Source organism: Equus asinus, chromosome 11 (genome assembly GCF_041296235.1).
Source record: "Equus asinus isolate D_3611 breed Donkey chromosome 11, EquAss-T2T_v2, whole genome shotgun sequence".
Classification (NCBI taxonomy): Eukaryota; Metazoa; Chordata; class Mammalia; order Perissodactyla; family Equidae; genus Equus; species Equus asinus.
The window spans coordinates 9,146,356-9,173,038 of record NC_091800.1 but is presented as its reverse complement, the minus strand read 5'-3'; the positions used below and the strand labels follow the sequence as shown (position 1 = coordinate 9,173,038).

The 26,683-nt window shown below is 42.3% G+C and overlaps 1 long non-coding RNA gene across 3 annotated transcripts in view; it reads left to right on the top strand.

Moving 5' to 3' along the window:
* Positions 1-26,683, top strand: part of LOC139046596 (uncharacterized) — a 35,903-nt gene that overhangs the window by 1,730 nt on the left and 7,490 nt on the right. For 2 of the 3 annotated variants that reach the window (XR_011506839.1, XR_011506837.1), the window contains exons 2-5: positions 121-278; positions 3,052-3,111; positions 6,509-6,620; positions 8,968-9,145. This is a non-coding gene — a long non-coding RNA (uncharacterized lncRNA). The remainder of the gene's footprint in view (positions 1-120; positions 279-3,051; positions 3,112-6,508; positions 6,621-8,967; positions 9,146-26,683) is intronic. The other variant, XR_011506838.1, reaches the window with a different exon arrangement.

Genomic DNA, 26,683 nt, shown 5'->3' with positions numbered 1-26,683 from the left:
TAATCTGTCTCATTATTATTGGCAACTGGAAACTTTCTTTTATCACTAGAAAGTCCTTTTTTTTAGAGATGGAGAGAAGGATTCTTTCCTGAGTGAAAAGAAGTTTCTTTGATTTTCCAGAACTATCCACACTGCTCACCTTCTGTGCACCTGGCCCCTCTGATCCTTGCTCCCCTGTTGGTGTCGGGCGAGATGGACGAACTCTGAGGCTTCTGCCTATTTTGGGATGGACTCAGAAACAGCAGGAATGTTCTGGCAATGGCAGTGCGCACATCCAGGTAATTCATCACAGCTGCCAGACTCAGTCCTCAGAAAAATATTAAGGGGCTACTTTATAATTCACATTGTTCTAGAAAGGTTGTAAAGCAGATTCAGAGAAAACTTATGAAGACAGCTCTGCTTATCTTGCTTTTGTGTTTCTGCTACTCTAACCTCCTTCTCCCCAGCCTGAGGGTCTCCTTTTTCCCTGATTTTTCTCTGCTGCGGTGCACCGCCACCCCCCCCCCCCCCCCCATATACCTCCTTCCCCCACAGGCCTGCCTTCTGGAGCAACTGTCTTCCTCTCTTCTTCATTTATCTCTCTTCCAAATGAACCTGTATGTGTCCTGAGGCCTCTTGAAAAGCAAGTTGGTAAACTAATCCCCATTAAGGTGAGAATGCCAGACAGCTCTAATTTGTTATACCTACTCCCCTCTCTCAAATTCGCAGTTTTACAGAATATTGAACAGGAGTGGTGGCATTTCTACCATTCGGATCATACCACGTGCCCTGCCGCCCTGTACGTCAATGTCCACCATTGCTCTGTGAAATGCGGTTGTCTTCCCATCCACCTCTTTGGCCTCACTCTCCGGCACCTTGGTCCAAGTACAGGGCACATACAGTGACGGCCCAGATTAGAAACCCGCCTCTCCCCCAGCTCTGGGCACAGGTTAGGGCCAGGGCTCCATCTTCCAACTTGCGTTTGGGAGGATGAAATCACAGCCACGTTCTATAAGTGTTTTTCAGGGATGCAGTGGGGTTGACACAGGGAGTGAAGGACCAGCCTTGGATTGGATCTGGCCTGGAAAGAGAGAGGAAAAGCCATCTGAAAAAGAATTTGTGGGGAGGGGAAGGTGGTTTTTAAAGATCTGTGTGAAAATTCAGAAGCGGCAATGTGTGCCTGGGGGGGGGGGGAGGTGGGGCTAGATTTAATTCACCATCGTGGAGCGGCCTCTTTGCCAGTCCCTCATTTAAAATGAATCCAAGAAATATGCCCGCTGGCGCCCAGTCCCTCTACCATAGTCCACAGAGCAAAAAGAGGCCTCCAAAGACGGCACTGGGGCACCTCATCTCCTAGGGGACGAGGGGCAGGGTATGGCATGTAAAAGACATATATGTCTGTTTAAATGTGGATTCCTGGTCAGAAGCAAGCTAAGACGGCCTTGGAATCTACATTTGAGCACAGACTCCCCAGATGGTGCTGATGCAGGATATGGCTCACTGCTTGCAAAGGCTCACCTGGCGCGATGAACAAGCCCTGAGCTGGGAGGTGAGAAAGCTGTCTTATAGTCTCCCGTCTGCCTCTTATCTGCAACATGCCCTCAAACAAGTCATCTTGCCTTGGTGGCTTACACGATCCTCGAGCCCCCACAGCCTCACATGCCCAACACCAGCTTCCAAATTCAGGGAGTCTAGATTTGTATCTAGTTATTTTGCTTGGTTCAGATCTGGGGAACACCAGTGCTCTGAAAAACATTGTTTATCTTTATGCTTTGATTGGGAGAGCCAAGTTGGCAAAGGAAGGGCTCCAGTCCCTTCTCGATGGCTTCATATGCCAGCCTGACTCTGGGTTCCTGCAACCCACAAGGCCAACTGACCACACTGACAGCATTTCTGTTTTCCAGGCTCCACAGCCCATCACCCCCACAGCTTCATGAGCAGCACTCGGTGGTTAAGGACACGGGCACCGGAGTCAGGTCGCCTCTGTCTCTATGTGACCTTGGACAAGTCCCTCAGCCTCTCCGAGCCTAGTTTCTGCATCATTAAAATAGGGATAATAATAATAATAATACCTCCAATATAAGGTTTTGGGGGGTATTTAAAGAAAGTAACACATATGAAATGCTTAGCCCGCTGCCTGGCACATAGTGAGTAACTGTTTGGTGTCATTATATTATTGTTGTCATTGTTATAGCACTTTACAGTTTACAAAGAGCTTCCGTATATATTACATGTTCATGTGATTTTCATAAAGGCTCTTAGAGGGGGCAAGTAATTCCATCGTACAAATCAAAATCTGTGACTCAGAGAAGTTGTGAGAGTCATAGAGCTAGTTTCTTTGGACTCCAAGCCAGAGACAAGGCTGTCTCCGATTCACAGGGTAATACCTTATTTACGGTTGGTAGAGGCTCCTGTTTGGAGAGGATTAGAGTCTGTGGCTGTAAAAGTGTTCTGCACCCACAGCTGTATCGAGAGCATTTGTAAGAGTCATGATGACAGTGGGCGCTGTCTCTTCTGAGCCATCTCACTGCACCGGACCGTCCTCAGCAGCCTGGCTGGTGGGATCGCTGTGCCCTGGAGGGGTGGGGGACGTCTCCCTCTCTCCCCAAACACTCTGTCCCTGTGTCCCCAGCCACCATTTCCTTCCAGATTGTGATGCAGATAGAGAAGTAGAACCAGGGAGCAAGTTGCCTGGAGAGGGGCTTCTGGAGCACAGACTTTAAGCCGGACTTGACACTGGGAAACTCACGTCTAGAGCCCGGAGCCAGTGCTTCCGCTAGGGCTGAGCCTCAGCTTCTGCCACAGCTCAGCCCTGACGATGAAGGTGTGCGTGGGGCACAGGACTGAAGTCACCTGGAGAAAGGAGTGCCTTCCTCTAAAGAGACAAAAGCACCATGTGGGATGGAGGCAGCCTGCCCGGAGTTTGAGGCAGTGCGGGCTGAGCCAGTCCTGGGGGCTTTGAATGATTCAGGGCCCTGAGGAGGTTGTAGGGGCTGAGAAAGGGGCACAGACCATCTCCCCTTTCCATCCAGAACCAGCAAAGTTCTCTGATGAGTACCCTCTGCTCTACAGGGAGCCTCGGTTTGAAAACAGTGGCGTGCTTGCCTCGGAAGGCCCGGGTCTCAGTTCCAAGTAAGTCGGGAAGTACCAAAGGTTTGACGCCATGTTCTAGAAAGAGAACACCCAGATTGAACACCACGCAAAGGGCATCGGGGAAGAGGGATCGGCCTGACCGCAGAAGGGAGTGGATTAGAAAGAAACAGCTACTTCAGAGAGGGCAACGGTACCTTCTGGGGGTGTTGGGCTCAAAAGCACAATATTGGCCCACAGATCCCTTCAATATAGCTACACAGTTGGCTAGAGACGTTCCAGGAGGCAGTTTTCAGGGACCAAAGGTCTGGGCTGCTCCTTCTTCCTTTCCCCTGAAAAGTGTGGAGCATGCACTCCTACAAAGGCCTCTGAAAACTGGCTGCTTGCAGGCGGCCCATGCAGGTGGCGGGCAGGCTCCCCGCAGGCCGGCCCGGAGGAGGCTGCCGATCGGCCGAGCCGGCGGGTTCCATCTGGGCCCCTGAGGCACTGGCTTTTATGGTCAAGTCCATGCAGGAGGCTGGGCTCGGGGTTGGGGCTGGGGTGGGGGGTGACGAAGAAGGCTAAGAGGCAACTTTTATTATCTGTAGATTGCTTCCGAAACATTATCAACCCAGATTATTGGCCACAAATTTTCATTTGAAATCAGAGAGTAATAGGCTTTTACAGTGCAGTAAAAAGCATATTAGCTGGTTCTGGGGTTGTCTCACCTCCCGTTTACTCCACTGTTTTATCAATATTGCCATAATTTGACACTTGGGAATAGAGGAAGATTGTAAAGTGTCCATAGATCCCGTAAACCGTACTAAATAGAGATTAGTGTTACCACTAAGTTTAAACCCTAGTAAAAGATAATTAAATTGATGGATGTGGCTGTAAATCTCCCTTTTATCAAGTGCTCACCCTCGTGCGGGCGGTCTCAAGCCTTATTATTTTACAGCATCATTAATGCTCTGGCAGAATCAGTGCTGCATGTGGATGCTGCTGCCTGCTGAGTGAGGAGACAGTGAGATATAGAAGACGCGTCCAAAAAAATCTGCATGGGCTCTCCCCTCCCTTCCCTTCCAATTGCAGTGCACACCTGTGGCTCTTGCCTCCACGCCGGGACTGCCTGCTGCCCAGGAGCAAGTGCAAGTAAACCAGAGACATCCCTCCAGCACGTCACCTGCTCTGTCCTCCAGCTCTTCAGTGCTGAACGCTGGGTGTCTTTAAAGGCTGCCATTTCTGGCGCTTGTGAGAGCAGCATTTTTCTAGAAGCTCCTATGGGGCCTCTGCTTTCTGTAGGAACAGTGTCACATGTGGCAAATTACACTGCCTCTGGGAGAAATAAAACTGTCAAACCAAGCTGCAGTGGGGGCAACGGGCACGCAAACATACTCTTAACAGGTGTCCTGCTAGAGGGGAGATCTCTGGATGCAGCCTGCATCTGGGCAGCTCAGTCCTAGCAAGGAGGTGCCCTTCACAGAATGGGCAGTAGAAACCTTTTCTGCTCTTGACAGGTGTGGTGGTGGCGCAAGGGCTGAGCGGAGTGGGTTGGCGCTGGCGCAGTGGAGCCCTGAGGGCCTTGCTCCTCTCAGGATGCTTCTCTGGGGCTGCTGCCCTAAGAAATGACTAGTGGGGCACCCCCATCCCCACCTCACCATTCCCACATATCCACCAGAGGATTTGAGCCTTTGTCAACTGCAAAACCAAAGAGAGCCAGGGCTGGGGCCAAGACTGTGGGCTCAGAGCCACTCTGGTGCATGTGTCTGGCTCATCTTTCACCTGGTCCTGTCTCTCAGAGGCCTCTGAGAAGAAGCGACATCTGATAGTTGCCACCAATACATTTCCCTTCCCCGACAGTGCTGCTAACCAGACACGGGGACCATTGGCAGGTAAAGCAGGTAGCGGCAGGGCTGGGCTTCATGTCTCTTGCCCCCCCGGCCTGTCTCTGGCCACCCTTGGGGCTCGGGTACCGCCCAGAGTCAGGTGGTGGCTTCTTTAGGCATTAGTCCTCCTGGAGCTCCTAGAGGTCTAACCTGGCCTAAAAAAGGGATTTACTTAGATATCTCCAATGCCTTCTGAATCCCAGTTGACCAGCAGCCCATTATTTATGGAACAGAGAGCCTGAGAGCCAATGCTTTTCTGCATAAGTGCTCCTGACCTTGGCAGTGACCCTGAATAGAGCCTGTTGGGTAACTGGGTGCAGGGCCTTCTGACTGACCTCGTTGATGAGGCCAAGTTCTCAGGCCACTGGGCGAGCCTTGATCTTTGGCTGGCCTTGACTGCAGAAACTGGAACACGGAGAACAAGGAAATAGTCCCACAGAAGAGTCATCTGGGAGAGACTGGATTTGGCCACAGCAGATAAACATAATTTTTTTCTTTTTATTGCCTAAAGCTAAGCGATATGTACTTTGGTTGGAATTAGCAGGCTGAAAGTTCAGGAGATAAGCAGCGTTTCTTGGCATGAGTGATCTGCAGGCCCAGCGGCAGGGGCTTGCTCGGGAGGCCTCTTCGCCTTTTGAACTCGGGGCTGATTCCTCTTTGCTGTTCCACAATCCCACAGCAGCACTGCGAGCAGAGAGGAGACGCTGGCCCCGCCACCTGCGTGGCCCCTCGGCTGAAGCTAGTGGTGGGGTTTTGGTTCCTGATTCCAGGATGGGATGGGCCAATGGAAAGCATGGCAGCCAATATTTAGGGTCCTGTTTTGTGCTGCACCTCGAGGCTCCAGAACCTTCCTTGGGCCCTAGACTTGCCCTCAGCGAATTCAGAACCCAAAGTGGAGCTTAACAGCATACTCATGAATTCTGCTTCCGCTTATGGTGTTGCTGGAGAAAAGTGGTCTCTGTTAGGATGAAGTCATTTTGAGCACTTGCAGTTTCGCAGTGCGCTTGTTAAAAATGTGGTTTCCTGGGGCCCTTCCCCAGGGCTGCTGTGCAGGCAAATTTATACGGTCACGGTGGGGAACTATGGGCCTAGGCCTTGATCCCTGACCCTGTGGTGTGAAAACCAGGAGCCGAAGGCCCCAAAGTGAAAGAAATCACACATCATCATTTACTGAGGGCTGATGAAGGCGAAAGAGCTTTATTTCTGTAAACAGACGAGCGATCACAGTTGACAAAAGCATGGTCAGGGTCTAGTGAATGAACCGCCCAGCTGTTCACCCTGATTTGGACATTTGAGGGTTGCTATAAATAAGCACACGACAATGAAAACAGTTCTGTAGAAATAGACAGACAGGTGTGAACTTCCCACCGCCGCACAGAGGTCCTCCCTGAAGAAGACGCACAGAGGACTCCTGGGGTGGGAACCAAGCTGAGGCCTAAAGAAGAAAGAATCAGGTGCCATTAGCACAAAAAGTCTGTTCTCAAAATGTTATAATAAAAATGATTTCTCTGGTTCGAGGTGGACTCATTTACCACCTCATTCCACAAGTGTTTATGAAATGCCTGTCTTCCAAGCACTCGCAGGCTGCCAGGACACAGCTGAATGAGACCCAGTCCTTGCCTCCCGGAGCTCCCGGGCGAGTGGAGCAGACAAGCAGAGGACGTGGCTGCTAAGTGTGGTGACAAGGTAGCACAGGGCCCTGAGCCAGCCTCGGTTCTCCCAATCCTGCCGTAGGTGTGCGTGTGAGAATGTGTGTGTATTTGTGTCTGTTTGTGTGTGTGCGTGCGTGCACGTGGGCTGCCTGGACACACAAACCCATCAGACTTGCTCCCAGACCTGGTCAAGTGTCTGAACTTTAGCTTCCAGACCTGAAATCTCTCACTTTGGGAAATTATGACTTCTAAGAATTTAGCGTCCGACAAACATTCTTTTCCCTTGAAGGATATTTTTCAGTTAAATCAATATACGCCACATTCGAGAATAAGTTCTTTAAAAGTGTTGCCTTTGATCCTTTTTGGAGTGGGAGGGAGGGGAGAAAGAAAGAAAAAAAAGAAAAAGGTAACAACAACAACAACAAACAAAACCTCAGGTGCCACAAGCTGAGTAAACCCCGGGAAGACAAGGGCTGAGCTGACTCTCGCCCGCTTGGTGCTTAAGCTAATAAACCCGACTATCTTGAAGAGTAAACACCATATTGTTTTGCCAACTATTAGATTTTTACTACTCTCCAATAAACTGAGTAGTTATTCATTTCAAATAATATTCCACTCATTGTTTCCTAAAGATTAGCAATTGAAAGAGATGTCAACAATTTTCACTCTTTAAATTAAGTATAATAGGCTTTTATAGCACAGTATAAAGATATCGAAGGGAAAGGCTGCCATCACAGCAGCTCGATTTTTCTTTTATCTATCAATACAGCTCCAATTTGACACTTGCGAGCAGAGGAAGCTTGTAAAGAGCCCACAGCCCCCATAAAGCCGGTCACACGTGGATTAGTCTTATGGCTCGCTTTGGGCACAGTAAAGTGATCATTTAACTAATGGGGCTGTAAGCACGAAGGTTTATCTAATTGGTTCTCTTCTCCTCTGCCTCCTGGTGATTCTAGCCCTCGGTGTTTACACACTAGTAATAGCCTGGGCCTGGACGGATCCCGACAGGGCATTTGGTACAGGCGTCCCCCGACTCCGCTGGCTCCTGTTTGGGGTGTTTCTGTGGAGTTGTGACATCCTTGTTGTTCCAAAAGGAAAACAGGGCAGTTCATCAGAGTGAGTTTTGAACAGTTTCACAGGGGCTGCCCCCACTCCCCCTTAGTATGTTGTCAATGCACATTTTAATAATGTAGCTGCCCGATGGTGTTGTGCGTCTGCGTCTGTGCATATATGCGCCTGTTTACACATGGGAGAGTGAGTGTGTGTGGGTATGCTCGTGTCTGCGCATGTACAGCATAGTGGATCTGGGGGACACTTTCAACTCTGCGTACCAGCTTCATGTCTGACCTGGCTGGTGCGGCAGGAGGAAGGGCAGGCTGGGCAGAGACCCCTGGGGGCAAGAGGTGGGGGTTGGGCCTCCCTCCCAGCTCCCAGGATGGCCCTTCCATAGCCCTCTCACCCTTAAATTATCGGCATTTTTTTCGAGTCTGTCCACTCGTTCCACCACCCCGCAGGCCACTTCTGCAGTCCCCAGGCCCAGCCCACCTCGCCCAGAGGGGCAGCTCCGAAGAAGAGAAAGGTTCCTCCCACAGCGCTGCGCCCCTTGGGCCTTGCTCGGGGCAACTGCAGTCCTAGCTGGGAAATGGCACCCTGACCCAAGGCTAAGCTCTCTTCTTCAGGGTCCCAGGAGGCCACTAGGTCAGTTTATGGTTCTGGGGCTTAGACACCAAGAGGATGAGCCCTGGGAGGGGCGTCATGTCCATGTGGGGCCCAGGCCAGCTCAGACAGGCATGCTGGATGGATGAAAGCTCTCGGCTGAAATACATACTCTTGAGGCTGGAGTGCCCCTCAGAAGGTCACTGCTGGCTTTTATTCAGGGTAGTACTTGCCGTGGGGCAGTCGGGGCCTACGAATGGGCTTATTTCCAGATTTCAGTCCTAATGGAAGCTGTCATCACATGGTGGTCCCAAAGCCACTACCCAGCTTTGAATTCTGGTGACTCCTGTACTCACCCAGAGCACCCCTCAGCCTCCCGGATCCTAGCGGCTGAGCACGGGGAGGCTGGAGGGTTCGGAGTCCGAGCTGGGCCGGCAGAGGGCAGAAAGGAGTCGCCCTGAGAGTCCCAGCATCCTGAGATTCTCTCCGCTGCTTTCCCTTCCCGGCTTCTTCTCCGAATGACCGAATGACCCACCCACTCGAGGACTTTTCGAATTCCCAGGGCAGTTTTTATAAGATATTAATGCCTAGACTATACCCCAGAAACTGGGATTTCTGTTGTTCTGGTAATTTCTCTTTAAAATGTTTTTGAAAAGAGAAAGACTTTAAAAAATTGTGGTGAAATATACATAACACTAAATTTACATTTTAACGTTTTTTTTTAGGGAGATTAGCCCTGAGCTAACACCAGCCACCAATCCTCTTATTTTTGCTGAAGAAGATTATCGCTGAGCTGACATCTTCGCCCATCTTCCCCCATTTCCTACGTAGGACACCATCACAGCATGGCTTGATGAGCAGCGCCGGGATCCGAACCGGTGACCCCTTGGCCACCACAGCAGAGTGAGTGAACTTATCCGCTTTGCCATGGCAGGCCCCCTTTTAACCACTTTTAAGTGTGTAGTTCCATGGCATTAAGTACATTCTCACTGTGGTACAGACATCACCACTATGCATCTCTTGAATTCTTCTGATCTTGCAAAGCTGAATCTCTGTCTCATTAAACAACAGTTGCACACTCCTTCTTGCCCCCAGACCCTGACAACCACTGTTCCTTCCATCTCTATGAATTTGACTCTAAGTGCCTCATATGAGTGGAATCGTACAATATTTGCCCTTTAGTGTCTGGCTTATTTCACGTAGCATAATGTCTTCGCGGTTCATCCAATGTTGCAGCATGGGTCAGAATTTCCTTCCATTTTAAGGCTGAATAATATTTAATTATGTGTATATACCACATTTGTTTATCCATTTATCTGTCACTGGATATTGGGATTGTTTCCATCTTTTGGCTATTGTGAACAATTCTGCTGTGAAGATAGGTGTACAAATCTCTCTTTGAGTCCTTGTTTTCAATTCTTGGGCATATATACCTAGAAGTGGAATTGCTGGATCATACGGTAATTCCCTGTCTGACTTAGCAGGACCTGCCACACTGTTTTCCATAGCAGCTGTATCGTCTCACGTTCCCACTAACAACGCATAAGGGTTCCAGTTTCTCTGAATTTCTTGGCAGCACTCGCTATTTTCTGTTTGTTGTTTGATAACAACCATGCTAATGGATGTGAGGCGATATCTCATTGTGGTTTTGATTTGCGTTGGGGATTAATGACTTAAAAAGTTCCCCAGGGGGTGCCAGTGAGCACCCAGAGCTGAGAACCATTGAGTAAATGACTATCATTTATTGAGCGCGTACTATCTGCCAGGCACTGTTCTAAGTACTCCTTTACTCCCCACAACACTCAGTGAGGGAAGAACTATTCTCTTTCCTACAGATGAAAAAATCAAGCATGCAGAGGTGAAAATCGCTCAGCTAGCAGGTGGCGGGGCCAGAATTCAAGTGCGGATCTGTGGGCCCCAGAGCCCCCGCCTCTCAGCAACTTTGCTGTTTAGCCCTGGGCTAAACGAGCTCATTGAGGGATCCTTCCACTTCAGGGAGAGAAGGTGTCAAGGGACACAGGGTAGCTCCAATTTGCGTGGGGTCAATGTGGGCTAAAAACAATATCAAATGAAATCTTTACTTTCCTGCTTGAAAGGAATATTTTTTCCACAATACATTTTTAGTAAGGAGGTTTAATAAAGAAGAGTTGTTTAATTTTAAATAATCGTAATTCTTTCCCTTTTAATTAACAGTTTAATAGTTATTTTATAATCATTTATTCAAGTAAAACTCAGGCCTATGTGATTTCAGAGGCCGGAAAACTAGAATCCATTTCGTTGATGTCTCCTGTTCTTTCTGAGGGAGGAGAACAGGGCCGTGTGACAGAATTCGAGTGTGACAACACTGCCATCTCGTGGGAAATGGAAATGTGGCTGTTTATACCTATAGTAACGTAGTCCTGAAGCTAGGATTAAGAATTTCTGTCCACAGAACTGTCTTAGATCCATCTCTGGTCAAGGGGAGATAAATCTCATGCTCTATCAAAAGTAATTCATACTATTGGAGCCCAAAGTAGCATCATGCCCCCTGAGTGACAGAGGCAATGGCATTACCGTCCTTGTTCCCTTTGCCACTCCCAGACGCTACTACCCAGAGGGCAAGTGTGGCTGGAGCCCTGGGGCGCTGGTGGGAGGCTAATTATACCAGCAACCATGCTCCTCCTCTACCCACAAAGTCAGGGAAGGAAAATCTGAGCCCGGGGCGTACCCTAATTGTCTTTAGTTTTAGAAGGTCTGGAATGGGCAGGAATCTTCCTCTCTCTCTCCTGCTTCCCTCCCCTCCTCCTCCTCCTCTTCTTCACAACCACTTTATTGAAATATAATTCATACACCATACAATTCACATATTTAAAGGTACAATTCAGTGATCTTTTTTGTATATTCACAGAGTTGTGCAATCATCGCCATAGTCAATTTCAGAGCATTCTCATCACTCCAAAAAGAAATCCATGCCCTTTGGCCATTTCCCTCCAAACCTCCCATCTCTCTGAGGCCCTGCCCCAACCACTCATCTACTTTCTATTTTATTTTTTTTAATTTTAAAAATATGGTTGCATATGAATCCCACTTATTTATTTTTGTAGTTGAGATATAATTGACATATAACTTTTTATTAGTTTCAGGTGAACAATATAATGATTTGATATTTGTATACACAAAATGATCACCACAATAAGTCTAGTTAACATCCATCACTATACACAGTTACAAATTGTTTTCTTGTGATGAGAACTTTTAAGATCTACTCTCTTAGCAACTTGCAAATATACGATATAGTATTGTTAACTAGGCTGCACGTCGCATCCCCGAGAATTATTTATTTTGTGACCGGAAGTTTGTACTGCACTAATTTACTTTTTGTCTCTATGGATTTGTTTATTCTGGACATTTAATAAAAACACAATCATAAAATTATGTGGTCTTCTGTGAATAATTTCTTTCACTTACAAAGTTTTCAAGTTTCATCCATGTTTTAACATCTATTGATACTTCATTCCTTTTTATTGCTGAAGAGCATTTCATGGTATGGATATACCACTTTTTATTTATCCATACATTAGTTGACAGCCAGTAGGGTTTTTTTCCTTCAGTTTTTGGCTACTACGAATAACACTGCCAGGAATACTTGTGTACACATTTTTGTGTGAACATATGTTTTCATTTCTATTGTTGTGTATACCTTGGAGTGAAATTGCTGGATCAAATAGTAACTTTATGTTTAATATTTTGAAGAGTCGTCAGACTGTTTTCCAAAGTGGTTGCACCATTTTGCATTCCCACCCACAGTGTATGAGGGTTCCAATTTTTCCACATTGTCAATAACAACATCCTAGTGGGTGTGAAGTGGTATCTCATTGTGGTTTTGATGCTCATTTTCTTAATGGCTAAGGATGTTGAACATCTTTTCATGTGCTTGCTGGCCATTTATATATCTTCTTTGCAGAAATATCCATCCTCAATATTCAAATCCTCTGCCCATTTAAAACTGGCTTATTTGTCTTCTTGTTATTGAGTTGTAAGAGTTCTTTATATATTCTAGGTACAATTCTCTAATCAGATACAAGATTTGCAATTTTTTTTCCCCATTCAGTGGGTTGTCTTTTCACTTTCTTAATGGTGTCTTTTGAAGTGCAAAAGTGTTTAATTTTGATGAAGTCCAACTTACCCATTTTTTCTTCTGTTACTGTACTTTAGGTCTTATAGCTAAGAAAACTTTGCCAAATCTGAAGTCATGAAGATTTACTCCTATGCTTTTTCCTGAGTTTTATAGTTTTTACTCTCTCTTTTCTTTTGATTTGTTACATTCATATATTGCAATATAATTACCACTATCGCGTTGGCTAACACCTCTGTCACATCACATAATTATTATTTCATTTTGTGGCAGGAATATTTAAGATCTAGTCTTTTAGCAACTTTGAAGTATATACAGTAGGCCCCCCCTTATCCGTGGTTTTGCTTTCTGAGGTTTCAATTACCCATGGTCAACTGCATCCAAAAATATTAAATGGAAAATTCCCCAAATAAACAATTTGTGGGTTTTAAATTGCACCCTGTTCTGAGTAGCTGTTGAAATCTCCCACCGTCCTGCTCTGTCCTGCCTGGGAAGTGAACCATCCCTTTGTCCAGTGGATCCACACTGTATATGCTACCCGCTGTTAGTCAGTAGCAGACTTCATTATCAGATCAATCATCACGGTATAGCGTTCAGTGCTATCCGTGGTTTCAGACATCCACTGGGGGTCTTGGAACGTATCCCTGTGGATAAGGGGGGACTATGGTAATCCAGTATTGTTGACTATAATCACAGTGCTGTGCATTAGATGTCCAGGACTTATTCATCTTCCAACTGCAAGTTTGTACACTTTCACCAACATCTCCTCAATCTCCCCATCTCCCATCCCATGGTAACTAGCATTCTACTCTTAGTTTCTACAACTTCAGCTTTTTAGATTCCACATGTAAGTGATATCATACAGCATTTGTCTTTTTCTCTCTGACTTATCTCACTTAGCATAATGTACTCAAGGTCCATCCATGTTGTCACAAATGGCAGAATGTCCTTTATCAGGGCTGAGTAATATTCCATTATGTGTGTGTATATATACACCACAACTTCTTTACCTGTTCATCTGTTGACAGACATTTGTGTTGTTTCCATGTCTTGGCTGTTGTGAATAAGGCTGCAGTGAACTTGGGAGTGCAGCTATCTTTTCGAGATTCTGTTTTCATTTCCTTTGGATAAATATACCCAGAAGCGGGATTACTAGATTATATGTTAGTTCTATTTTTATTTTTTAATTGAGGTAACATTGGTTTATAACATTATATAAATTTCAGGTGTACACCATTATATTTCGAATTCTGTGTAGGTTACATCACATTCACCACCCAAAGACTAATTACAACCCATCACCACACGTGAGCCTAAATGCCCCTTTCACCCTCTTCCTTACCCCCTTCCCCTCTGGTAACCACAAATCCAGTCTCTGTCTCTGTGTGTTTGTTTGTTGTTTTTATCTTCTACTTATGAGTGAGATCATATGGTATTTGACTTCTTGACCACATCTTCTTGATCCATTCATCCCTTGGGGGGTACCTAGGTTGTTTCCAAGTCTTGGCTATTGTGAATAATGCTGCAATAAACACAAGGGTGCATATATCTTTATGCATTCATGTTTTCATGTTCTTTGGATAAATACTCAGCAGTGGAATAGCTGTATCATATGGTAGTTCTATTCTTAATTCTTTGAAGAATCTCCATACTGTTTTCTATAGTGGCTGCACCAGTTTGCACTCCCACCAGCAGTATATGAGAGTTCCCTTCTCTCCACATCCTCTCTGACACTTGTTATTTCCTGTCTTGTTAATTATAGCCATTCTGACAGACTTGAGGTGATATCTCATTTTGGTTTTGATTTGCATTTCCCTAATAATTAGTGATGTTGAACATCTTTTCATGTACAGGTTAGCCATCTGTATATCTTCTTTGGAAACATGTCTAATCAGATCTTTTGCCCATGTTTAAATTGGGTTGTTAGTTTTTTTATTGTTGAGATGTATGAGTTTTTAAATATATTTTAGATATTAACCCCTTATCAATATATAGTTTGCAAATATCTCCCAGTTGTCTTTTCATTTTGTTGATGGTTTCCTTTGCTGTTCAGAAGTTTTTAGTTTGCTGTAGTCCTGTTTGTTTATTTTTTTCTACTGTTTCCCTTGCCCAGTCAGACTGGTGCTTGAAAACAAGCTGCTAAGACTGATTTCAAAGAGCCTACTGCCTATGTTTTCTTCTAGAATTTTCATGGTTTCAGGTCTTACATTCAAGTCTTTAATCCATTTTGAGTTGACTTTTGTGCATGGTGTAAGGTAATGGTCTAACTTCATTCTTTTGCATGTGGCTGTCCAGTTTTCCCAACTCTATTTGTTGAAGAGACTCTCCCTTCTCCACTGTATGGTCTTGGCTCCCTTGTCGAAAATTAATTGTCCATAGATGTGTGGGTTTATTTCTTGGCTCTCGATTCTGTTCCATTGATCTGTGTGTCTGTTTTTGTCCCAGTACCATGCTGTTTTGATTACTATAGCTTTGTAGTATATTTTGAAGTCAGGGAGTGTGATACCTCCAGCTTTGTTCTTTTTTCTCAGGATTGCTTTAGCTATTCGGGGTCTGTTGTTGCCCCGTATGAATTTTAGGATTCTTTGTTCTATTTCCATGAAGAACGTCATTAGATTCTGATTGGGATTGCATTGAATCTGTAGATTGCTTTAGGTTGTCTGGACATTTTAACTATGTTTATTTTTCCAATCCATGTGCATGGAATACCTTTCCATTTCTTTATGTCATCATCAATTTCTTTCAATAATGTATTACATTTTTCATTGTATAGGTCTTTCACCTCCTTGGTTAAATTTATTCCTAGGTATTTTATTCTTCTTGTTGCGACTGTAAATGGGATTGTATTCTTGAGTCCTCTTTCTGTTAGTTCATTATTAAAGTATAGAAATGCAACGATTTTTGTAAGTTTATTTTGTATCCTGAAACTTTGCTACAGTTGTTGATTATTTCTAATAGTTTTCCAATGAATTCTTTAGGGTTTTCTATATATAGAATCATGTCATCTGCAGACAGTGAGTTTCACTTCTTCATTGTTAATTTGGATACCCTTTATTTCTTTTTCTTGCCTAATTGCTCTGGCCAAAACCTCCAGTACTATGTTGAATAAGAGTGGTGATAGAGGGCATCCTCATCTCGTTCCTGTTCTCAGGGGGATGGCACTCAGTTTTTGCCCATTGAGTATGATGTTGGCTGTGGGTTTGTCATATATGGTCTTTATTATGTTGAGGTACTTTTCTTCTATGCCCATTTTGTTGAGAGTTTTTATCATAAATGGCTGTTGGATCTTGTCAAATGCTTTCTCTGCATCTATTGAGATGATCATGTGGTTTTTATTCCTCAATTTGTCGATGTGGTGTATCACATTGATTGATTTGCAGATGTTGAACCATCCCTGTGTCCCTGGTATGAATCCCACTTGATCATGATGTATGATCTTTTTGATGTATTGCTGAATTTGGGTTGCCAAAATTTTGTTCATAATTTTTGCATCTATGTTCATCAGCAGTCTTAGCCTGTAGTTCTCCTTCTTTGTGCTGTCCTGGTCAGGCTTTGGTACCAGAGTGATGTTGGCCTTGTAGAATGTGTTAGGAATTGTTCCATCTGCCCTACTTTTTTTGAATAGCTTGAAAAGTATAGGTATTAAATCCTCTCTGAAAGTTTGGTAGGATTCCTGAGGAAAGCCGTCTGATCCTGGGGTTTTATTCTTTGGGATGCTTTCTATTGCTGTTTCAATCTCTTTCCTTGTGATTGATCTGTTCAGATTGTCTGCTTCTTCTTGACTTAGCTTTGGGAGATTGTAAGAGTCTAAGAATTTATCCATTTCCTCTAGGTTATCCATTTTGTTGGCATATAGTTTTTCGTAGTATTCTCTTATAATCCATTATATTTCTGTGGAGTCTGTTGTTATTTCTCCTCTTTCATTTCTGATTTTGTTTACTTGAGCTTTCTCTCTTTTTTTCTTTGTAAGTCTGGCTAGGGGTTTGTCAATTTTATTTATCTTCTCAAAGAACCAGCTCTTTGTTTCATTGATCCTTTCTACTGCCTTTTTTGTTTCAATAGCATTTATTTCTGCTCTGATTTTTATTATTTCTCTCCTTCTGCTGATTTTGTGCTTTATTTGTTCTTCTTTCTCTAATTCAGTTAGGTGTAATTTGAGATTGCTTATTTGGGATTTTTCTTGTTTGTTAAGGTGTGCCTGTATTGCAATGAATTTCCCTCTTAATACAGCTTTTGCTGTATCCCATATGAGTTGGTATGGCATGTTATCATTTTCATTTGTCTCCAGATATGTTTTGATTTCGTCTTTAATTTCTTCAGTGATCCATTGCTTGTTCAATAGCATATTGTTTAGTCTCCACATCTTTGTCACTTTCCCAGCTTTTTTCTTGTAATTAATTTCTAGCTTCATAGCATTAAGATCAGAGAAGATCCTTGTTATTATTTCAATTTTTTTAAATGTATAGAGGCTTGTCTTGTTTCCCAACATATGGTCTATGCTTGAGAATGTTCCATGTGCACTTGAGAAGAATGTGTATTCTGCTGTTTTTAGATGGAGTGTTCTATATATATCTATTAAGTCCAACTGTTTTACCTTTTTGTTTAATTCCACTGTTTCCTTGTTGATTTTCTGTCTGGATGATCTGTCCAATGATGTGAGTGGGCTGTTGAGGTCCCCTACTATTATTGTGTTATTTTTAATATCTTCCTTTAGGTTTGTTAATAGTTGCTTTATGAACTTTGGTGCTCCTATGTTGGGTGCATAGATATTTATAAGTGCTATTTCTTCTTGATGCAGTGTCTCTTTGATCATTATATACTGCCCCTCTTTCTCTCTCTTTACCTGCCTTATCTTGAAATCTACTTTGTTTGATATAAGTATTGCAATACTTGCTTTCTTTTGTTTGTCATTAGCTTGGAGTATCGTCTTCCACCCCTTCACTCTGAGCCTGCATTTCTCGTTGGAGCTGAGGTGTGTTTCCTGGAGGCAACAAATTGTTGGATCTTGTTCTTTAATCCATCTTGCCATTCTGTGTCTTTTTATTGGAGAGTTCAAACCATTTATATTGAGGGTGATTATTGATGTATGAGGGCATAATGCTGTCATTCTGTTACGTGTCTTCCCATTTTCCTGCATTTCCTTTGTTTCTCGTCCTGTGTGTTTTGGTCTACTCATTGACTTCTGCAGTTTCTTAGTTTTTTTCTTATTTATTTTTTGTGTCTCTGTTCTGCTTTTTAGTTTAGTGGCTACCCTGAAGTTTGTATTCAGAATCTTGTGTATAGCATAGTCCATTTTCTGATGGCCTCTTATTTCCTTAGTCTAAACTGATTCAATCCTTTTCCTCCTCCCCTTTTAAGTTATAATTTTAATATCTCATTCAAACTTGTGTTGTGAGTTTGTGGTTAAAGTGACAAGATTGTCTTTGTTTTTGGTGTTTTCCTTCCCTTTATCCTAATGCTATAGTTGAATATTTGCTATTCTATTCTGATTCTATCTGTCTCCTTAGTCTGTGTTTTGTGACCCCTTTCTCCCGTTTTTTCTTTTTTCAGGTATGAGAGCCGTCTTGAGGATTTCTTGTATGGGGGGGGGTGTCTCATGGCTATGAAGTCCCTTAGCTTTTGTTTGTCTGGGAAAGATTTAATTTCTCCCTCATATCTGAAGGATATTTTTGCTGGATAGAGTATTCTTGGCCAAAGATTTTTATCTTTTAAAGTTTTGAATACGTCATTCCATTTCCTCCTAGCTTGTAAGGTTTCTGCAGAGAAATCCACTGAAAGTCTGATAGGGGTTCCTTTGTAGGTTATTTTCTTCTGCCTTGCTGCCCTGAGTAGTCTTTCTTTGTCATTCATTTTTTCCAGCTTTACTACTATATGCTTTGTAGTAGGTCTTTTTCCATTGACAAATCTACAAGATCTGGAAGCTTCCTCCACACACATTTCTCTCTCATTCCCTAGATTTGGGAAGTTCTCTGTTATTATTTCTTTGAGCAGGCTTTCTGCTCCATTATCCTTCTCTTCACCTTTTGGGGTACCTATAATTCTTATGTTGCATTTCCTCATTGAGTCAGCTATTTCTCGGAGATTTTCTTCATTTCTTTTTAGTCTTAATTCTCTCTCCTCCTCTCTCTGGAGCCATTTAACATGTCTATCTTCGATTATGCTGATTTGCTCCTCTATGGTGTCCACACGAGCATTCAGGGAATCCATATTTTGTTTTATCTCTTCCACTGTATTTTTCATCTCTAGTATTTCTGATCAATTCTTCTTTATAGTTTCAATCTCTTTTGTGAAGTAGCTCCAGAACTCATTGAATTATTTCTCTATGTTTTCTTTTACCTCATTGAGTTTTTTGATGATAGCTATTCTGAATTCATTGTCATTTAGTTTACTTATTTCTGAGTCTTCAGGACATAATTCTGGGTATTTATTGTTTCCCCTCTGGTCTGGAGATTTGATGAATTGCCAGATGCTGGAACTGTGGGTCTTGCCCATTGTGATATTATTCAGTTGCAGTTACAGCCTATTGCCACTAGATGGGGATAGAGAGCCACATATTCTGAGCCCTCCACCTTCAGCCGAGATGGCGAGGCACAGCATGGGTTGGGGGGGCACTTTCTCTTGCTTGCTGACCCCGGTTTCCCCATCAGCTCTCACTACCTGGTCTCCTGGGGTCTTGGCTTGATAAGGTCACCCCACGGGAAAGCTTTCACCCCATTAGAGGGCTTCTCTCTAGGCTGCAAGGGCGCTAGGGAGTTCTGGATGATCCTGTGGATGCCTGACCTCTCCCCCACTCCTTCCCTCATGCAGCCGTCTGCAGCAGCAATCCCAGTCTTTAGGGGAGGGAGTGGAGTTCTCTCTTACCCTCTTCCAGCTCTTCTGAGGGGGCTCCAGCCTCTCCGCCCTCCATCATTTGGCTGCTGTGGGTCTCCAAGGATTCCTGTGCTATTAGGATATTTTTTGTTGGAATATGGTTGCTCCTTTTTGTTGTATGTTGGAGGGGAGAGAGTCCTGGGAAAGCTCACTCTGCCATGACGCTGATGTCACTTCCGAGATTATGGTTATTTTTTATGTTTTCCTTCCCTTTATCTTTAATGTTAGAATTTAGTGTTTGCTAGCCTGTTCTGATAGAGAACTGCAATTTTCTGATTTTGTCTGCCTATTTATCTCCTTGCTCAAGGCTTTGTAAACACTTTCTCTTTTCTTTTTTTTCAGGTATAAGGGCCTTCTAGATCATTTCTTGTTGGCGGCGGGTGGGGGGGTGGTCTTGTGACGATGAACTTCCTCAGCTTTTGTTTATCTGGAAAAGCTTTTATTTCTCCATCATTTCTGAAGGATATTTTTGTTATATACAGTATTCTTGGCTGAAAGTCTTTCAGTATTTTGAGTATATCATTCCACTCTCTCATAGACTGTAAGGATTCTGCTGAGAAATCCACTGAAAGTCTTGATAGGGGTTCCTTTGTATGTTATTTTCTTCTGCTTCACTGCATTTAATATTTTTTCTTTTTCACTTACTTTTTCAGTTTTAGTACTATATGCATTGGAGAAAGTCTTTTTACATTGATATAATTAGGAATGATAACTAGCTTCTTTTACTTGTAATTCCAGCTCCTTTTCCAGGTTTGTGAATTTCTCAGCTAGTATTTCTTTGAACAAGCTCTCTGCTCCTTTCTCCCTCCCTTCTCCCTCTTGAATATCTATAATCCTTATGTTGCATTTCCTAATTGAGTCGGATATTTCTTGGAGAACTTCTTTATTTCTTTTTAGTCTTAGTTCTCTTTCCTCCTCCACCTGAAGCATGTCTATATTTCTACCTTCCAGAATACCAGCTCTGTTATTTAAGGACTCCAGATTTTTCTTTACCTCATTCATTGTGTTTTTCATTGCCGACATTTCTGATTCGTTTTTCTTTATAGTTTCAAACTCTTTTGTGAATAATTGCCTCTGTTCATTAATTTTATTCCTGATTTCATTCAACTGTCTTTCTGAATTTTCTTGTATCTTGTTGAGTTTTTTAATAATAGTCATTTTGAATTCTCTGTCATTTAGATTGTAAATTTCTGTGCCTTCAGTATTGATTCTGGGTGCTTGCCATTTTCCTTCTGGTCTGGAGTATTAATATACCTCCCCATATTATTTGATGGGGTGGATTTGTGCCTTTGCATATTGATAGTATCTGGTCACAGATTTCACCTCCTGCTACTGGGTGGGGGCAGGAGCTGTGTATTCTGAGCCCACCATGATCTCTGGCATCTTTGGAGTCTATGCTTACAGGGCCCATCTCTGATTGCCCACTCACAGCTGCTGCTTTACTAACGAATGTGCATGTGCTTGGGTGGGGGTCTGTCGCTCTGGCTGACCAGTCAAGCTGGTGCATTGGGTGTGGGGGAAGGACGCTTTCTTTCACATGCATGATCCCGGGGATGTTCTCACTCTGATATCACTATCTACCCTCCTGAGGTGCTGACTTGATGAAGACACCCCTGCAATAGCTTAGTCTCCTCTGTGTGGAGCTTTCCCATGGCTGGGAGGCAATTCAGAGAGCAAAGGTGTTCCCACAGAAAGCCACCCCTCCCCACTCTCTTTTCAGAGCTGCACACAATCCCACATTCTAGGTTGCTGCCAGGGAGGGAGAGGAGACCCCCTTACCTTCTTCCACTGCCTCCTGTTCCAGCACCTCCACCTTCAGACATATGGCTGCATGGGTGTCTCAGATGTCTATTGTGTTGTGTGATTGTCCTCTGTTGGTTTATGAATATCCTTTTCATTGTATCTTAGTGGGGAGTCTAAAAGAAGAGCTCACTCAGCCATGATGCTGACATCACTCTATGTGTATGATCCTTTTAATGTGCTGTTGAATTCAGTCTGCTAACATTTTGTTGAGAATTTTTGCATCTATATTCATCAGGGAGTTTGGCCTACGGTTTTCTTTTCTTGTAGTCTTTTTATCAGGCTAACAATTTGTTAGCAGGGTAATGCTGGCCTTGTAAAATGAGTTTGGGAGTGTTCCTGCCTCTTCAGTTTTTCAAAGAGCTTGGGAAGAATTGATGTTAATTCTTCGTTAACTGTTTGGTAGAATTGCCAGTGAAACCATCTGGTCCTGGGATTTTCTATATTGGGAGATTTTTGATTACTTATTTAATCTGCTTGCTCATTATTAGTCTGTTCAGAGTTTCTCTTTCTTTATGATTCAGTCTTGGTAGGTTGTATGTTTCTAGGAATTTATCCAATTTCTTCTAGGCTATCCAACTTGATGTATAATTGTTCATAGTAGACTCTTACAATCCTATGTGTTTCTGTGGTGTCATTTTTAATGTCTCCTCTTTCCTTTTGCATTTTATTTATTTGAGTCCTCTCTCTTTTTTTCTGTTAGTCTAGGTTAAAGGTTCATCAATTTTGCTTATCCTTTCAAAAAAGCAGCTCTTAGTTTTGTTAAGCTTTTTTTTTTTTTTTTTCCTGGTCTCTACTTAATTTATTTCTGCTGTGATCTTTGTTATTTCCTTCCTTCTGGTAACTTTGGGCTTAGTTTGTTCTTCTTTTTCTACTTCCTTTAAGTGTAAAGTTAGGTTGTTTATTTGAGATCTTTCTTTTTTCTTAATATACACATTTATTGTTATAAACTTCCCTTTAAGAACTGTTTTTGCAGCATCCCTTATGTTTTGATGTGCTGCATTTTCCTTTTCATTTGTTTTGAGAATTTTTTTATTTCTCTTTTGATTTCTTCTTTAACCTATTGGTTGTTCAGGAGTGTATTGTTTAGTTTCCCCATCTTTATAAATTTTCCAGCTTTGTTCTTGTTGTTGATTTCTAATTTCATACCATCGTGGTTGGAAAAGATATTTTTATAATCTCAATCTCATTAAATTTGTTAAGACTTGTTTTCTGGCTGAAGAATGTTCTGTGTGCACTTGAGAAGAATGTGTATTCTGCTGCTATTGGATGGAATGTTGTATATATGTCTGTCAGGTTCAAATATGGTTCAAGTCCAATGTATCCATGTTGATTTCCTCTCTGGATGATCTATCCATTGCTGAAAGTGGGGTATTAAAGTCCCCCACTATTATTGTTGTTGTTTATTTCTCTCTTTAGATTATTAGTATTTGCTTAATATATTTAGGTGCTCTGATGTTGGGTGTGCATACATTTATAATGGTTATATCTTCTTGATAAGGTGATCCTTTTTTCATTATATAATGACCTTCTTTGTCTTTTGTTACTTTTTTTGGCTTAAAGTCTATTTTGTCTGATATAAGTATAGCTACCATTGCTTTCTTTTGGTTTCTACTCACATGGAATATCTTTTTCCATCCCTTCCATTTGAGCCTGGTTTCTCCTTAAAGCTGAAGTGAATCTCTTGTAGAAAGCATATAGTTAGGTCTTGTTTTTTAATCCACCCAGCCACTTTGTGCCTTTTGATTGGAGAATTCAACCCATTTACATTAAGAGTAATTATTGATATGTAAGGACTTACTAATGCCATCTTATTAATTTGCTGTTTTGTAGTTCCATTGTTCCTTTTTCTCCTCTCTTGCAGCCTACCTTTGTGAATTGGTGATTTTCCTTGCTGATATGCTTTGATTCCTTTCTCTTTATCTTCTATAAATTTATTATATGTTTTTGCTTTGTGGTTACCATGAAGCTCACATAAGACATCTTATAGATATAGCAGTCTATTTTATGCTGATAGCAACTTAACTTCAAGTGCATACAAAAACACTAGCCTGTTATTCCCTGTCCTTTTATGTTATTGATGTCACAATTTACCTATTTTTATATTGTGTATTTGTTAAAAAAATTATAGTGGCTGTAGTTATTTTCATATTCTTTTCCTTTAACTTTTATATTATAGTTAAGTAGCTAACACATCATCATATTACAGAATTACAGTTCTCTAGATCTGACTGTATATTTATCTTTACCATTGTGTTGTACATTTTCATATGTTTTTATGTTACTAATTAGTGTCTCTTCATTTGAGCTTAAAGAACTCCTTTCAGCATTTCTTGTAAGGCAGTTCTAGTGGTGATGAACTCACTCAGCTTTTGTTTGTATGGGAGAGTTTTTATTTCTCTTTTATTTCTGAAGGATGACTTTGCCAGATATTCTCGGCTGGCAATTTTTTTCTTTCAGCACTTTGAATATATCATTCTACTTTCTCATGGCTTCTAACATTTCTGCTGAGAAATCTGTTGATAGTTTAATGGGGGTTCCTTTGTAGGTTAAAATATTTTTTTCTCTTGCTGATTTAGGATTCTTTTTTTGTCTTTGATTTTTGAAAGTTTCATTATAATGTGTCTTGGAGAGGATCATTTTGTATTGAAATAATGGGGTGATCTATTAAGTTCATTACCTTGGATGTCCAAGTCTCTTCCCAGGTTCAGGAAGTTCTCAGCTATTATTTTTTCAATAAACTTTCTTCTCTTCTCTTTTTGGAACTCCAATAATTCTGATATTTGTTCTTTTGATGGTGTCCCTTAGATTACCTAGGCTTGTTTTGCTCTTTTTTGTTATTTTTTTTCTTTGTTCTCCTCTGACTGCGTTATTTCAAAGTTCTTATCTTCTAACGCACTGATTCTATCTTCTGTTTGGTCTATTGTGATATTGATGGTCTCTGTTGCAATTTTCATTTCATTCACTGAATTCTTAAGCTCCAGAATTTCTGTTTGGTTCTTTTTTATTATTTCTATCTCTTTGTTAAATTTCCCATCTTGTTCATGTATTGTTTTCCTGATTTTGTTGAGTTATCTTTCTGTGTTTTCTTGTAGCTCATTGAGTTTCCTCAAAACAGCTACTTTTAACTTCTTATCCAGTAAATTATAGATCTCCATGTCTTTGGATTTGATTACTGGAGGATGATCTTTTGTTAATGTCCAGTTTCCTTGATTCTTCATGTTCCTTGGAGTTTTGCATTGCTGTATTTTTCATATGAAGTAGCAGTCTCCTCCTCCAGTCTTTACTAGCTGCCTTCAGGCGGAAGGCACATTTCATTGGTCCTGCTTATATCTAGGGCCTCTTCCCACCTTGTTTTGATACACCTGCTCCATGCTTCTTGCTCCCTCTCATGGCGGAATTCTTAAGATGGTATGTCCTCTCACTATCTTACAACACACCAGCCTGGCTGCTGGAAACCTCTGCTTTGTTTTCCAGAAGGTGGCACTACAACTCAAGATTGTGGTTTCCCCCTTCTTGACGATCTTGGTTTGATTCCTGTGTGTACTCCTTGTCTACTCTAGCTCACTGTCACTGCCACCCTCTGGAGTGTGCACAAGGAGCTGGCTGCAGAGTGCGGGGAGGTGTAAGTTTGGCATTGGGGTGTTGGGGATTCCAGTGAACTAGGTGAGGGGATCCTTGGGTGAGGTTTTCCCAGTGCCTGATAGGCAGGCTTCCTACTGGAGTCCAGAATGCAGTTAGCAGGAACTGTGTCCCTTCAATGCCCTCTGATATTCTTATCTGCCTCTTTCCTGATCTCCTCCCCTCTCCACTTGGTGCTTTCACTTTAATACTCTGGGAGAGAGATGGGTTTCTTTAGCAGCATCTTCCACAGTTGGGAAGCTGGGCAGTCACTCACTGCCTTTCTTTTTCCCCCACAGGAGACATCCCTGGCATCCGATAGCTCTCAGCTGTGCTACCTTGTGGTGAGAGGTGATACTGATAAAGTTCCTCTTACCCATTCCAATGTGTCCAAACTTGCATTTTTCTCTGTTTTGCACTAAAGGAGTGCTGGAACATCTCCTCTGTAAAACCTGACTTCTGCAAAGGCTGTGGTTGTCTGCCTAAGTCAGAATTCTCCAGTTGCACCAAGAATGTGGCTGAATGGGGTTGAAGCTTGTTTATAGGCTGCTCCTTCTGGTTCCACAGCCTGTCCCAAGGTCAGTCTGACTATCATCCAAAGCACAGGTGGGCAAGACTCTTCCCAGGACCTTTGGTGTCTAGTGCCTGATCTCGCATCTCCCACTTTTGTTCATGGATGGATAATGAATTTTAGTTGTTAGGAGGGGACAGAAAGGAGGGATGTCTTATGCTGCCATGATGCTGATATCACTCATTTTATCTCTTACGTTTAGGTCTTTAATCCCTTTTGAGTTATTTTTTTGTGTTTGGTGTAAGGTAGGGATCCAACTTTATTCGTTTGCCTGTGGACACCCAGATATCCTAGGACAATTTGTTGAAAAGATTATTCTTCCCTCCCATTGAATTGTTTTGCACCCTTGATGAAAATCAATTGACTGTAATTGTGAGGATGTATTTCTGGACTGTCATTTCTTTTCCACTGGCTTATATGTGTATCTTTAGCCAGCACCACACTATCTCAACTACTGTAGCTTTGTAACAAGTTTTGAAATAGGGAAATATGAGTTCTCCAATTCTGTTCTTCTTTTCCAAGATTATTTTGGCTATTCTGGATCTCTTGAATTTCTATACACGTTTTTGAATCAGCTTGTCAATTTCTGCAAAGAACCAGCTGAAATTTTGATGAGAATTGCATTGAATCTATAGATCACTTTGGGGAGTATTCCCATCTTAACAATATTAAGTCTTCTGATCCATGAATATGGAATGTCTTTCCACATATATAGATCTTAAATTTTTTCCGACAATGTTTTACAGTTTTCAGAATACAAGTTTTGTACTTATTTTGTTAAATTTATTCCTAAGTATTTTATTCTTCTTGTTGCTATTATAAATGGAGTTGTTCATTTCATTTTTGGATTTTTCATTGCAAATATATAGAAATATAATTGATTTTTGCAAATTGATCTTGCATCCTGAAACTTTGCTGAACTTGTTTATTAGTTCCAATATATTTTAGTCGATTCTTTAGGATTTTCTACATATAAGACCATGTCATCTGTGCATAGAGATAGTGTTACTTCTTCCTCTCCAATTTACATTGCCTTCATTGTCTTGTTGAACTGGCTAGCCTGTTGCCCTAGCCTGGCTAGAACCTCAGGTACAATGTTGAATAGAAGTGGCATAGTAATCCTTCTTGAGGTCTGCCTGTGGTCACATTCAGCTGTTCGCCACCTGCTGGTATGTGACATCTTTGGATCAGAATAGTATCAAGGACTGGGTCCATGGCCAAATGCCAAAAGATTTTTCTTTCTTGGTAGATATCAATCTTTTAATCAATAGTCTTTAAGTATGACAGAAACAGCTGCTAATACACCTACCTATATCACTATCATAACCCAAATTCCTTCATCTTGACCAAAAATACTCTCCATAAAATACTGTCAAATATCTTCCCAAATCCATGAACATTATGTCTGTATTTGCTCTCATCTACCAGTCTAGCAACTTGATAGGCTCTCAAGAAAGGAAATTCA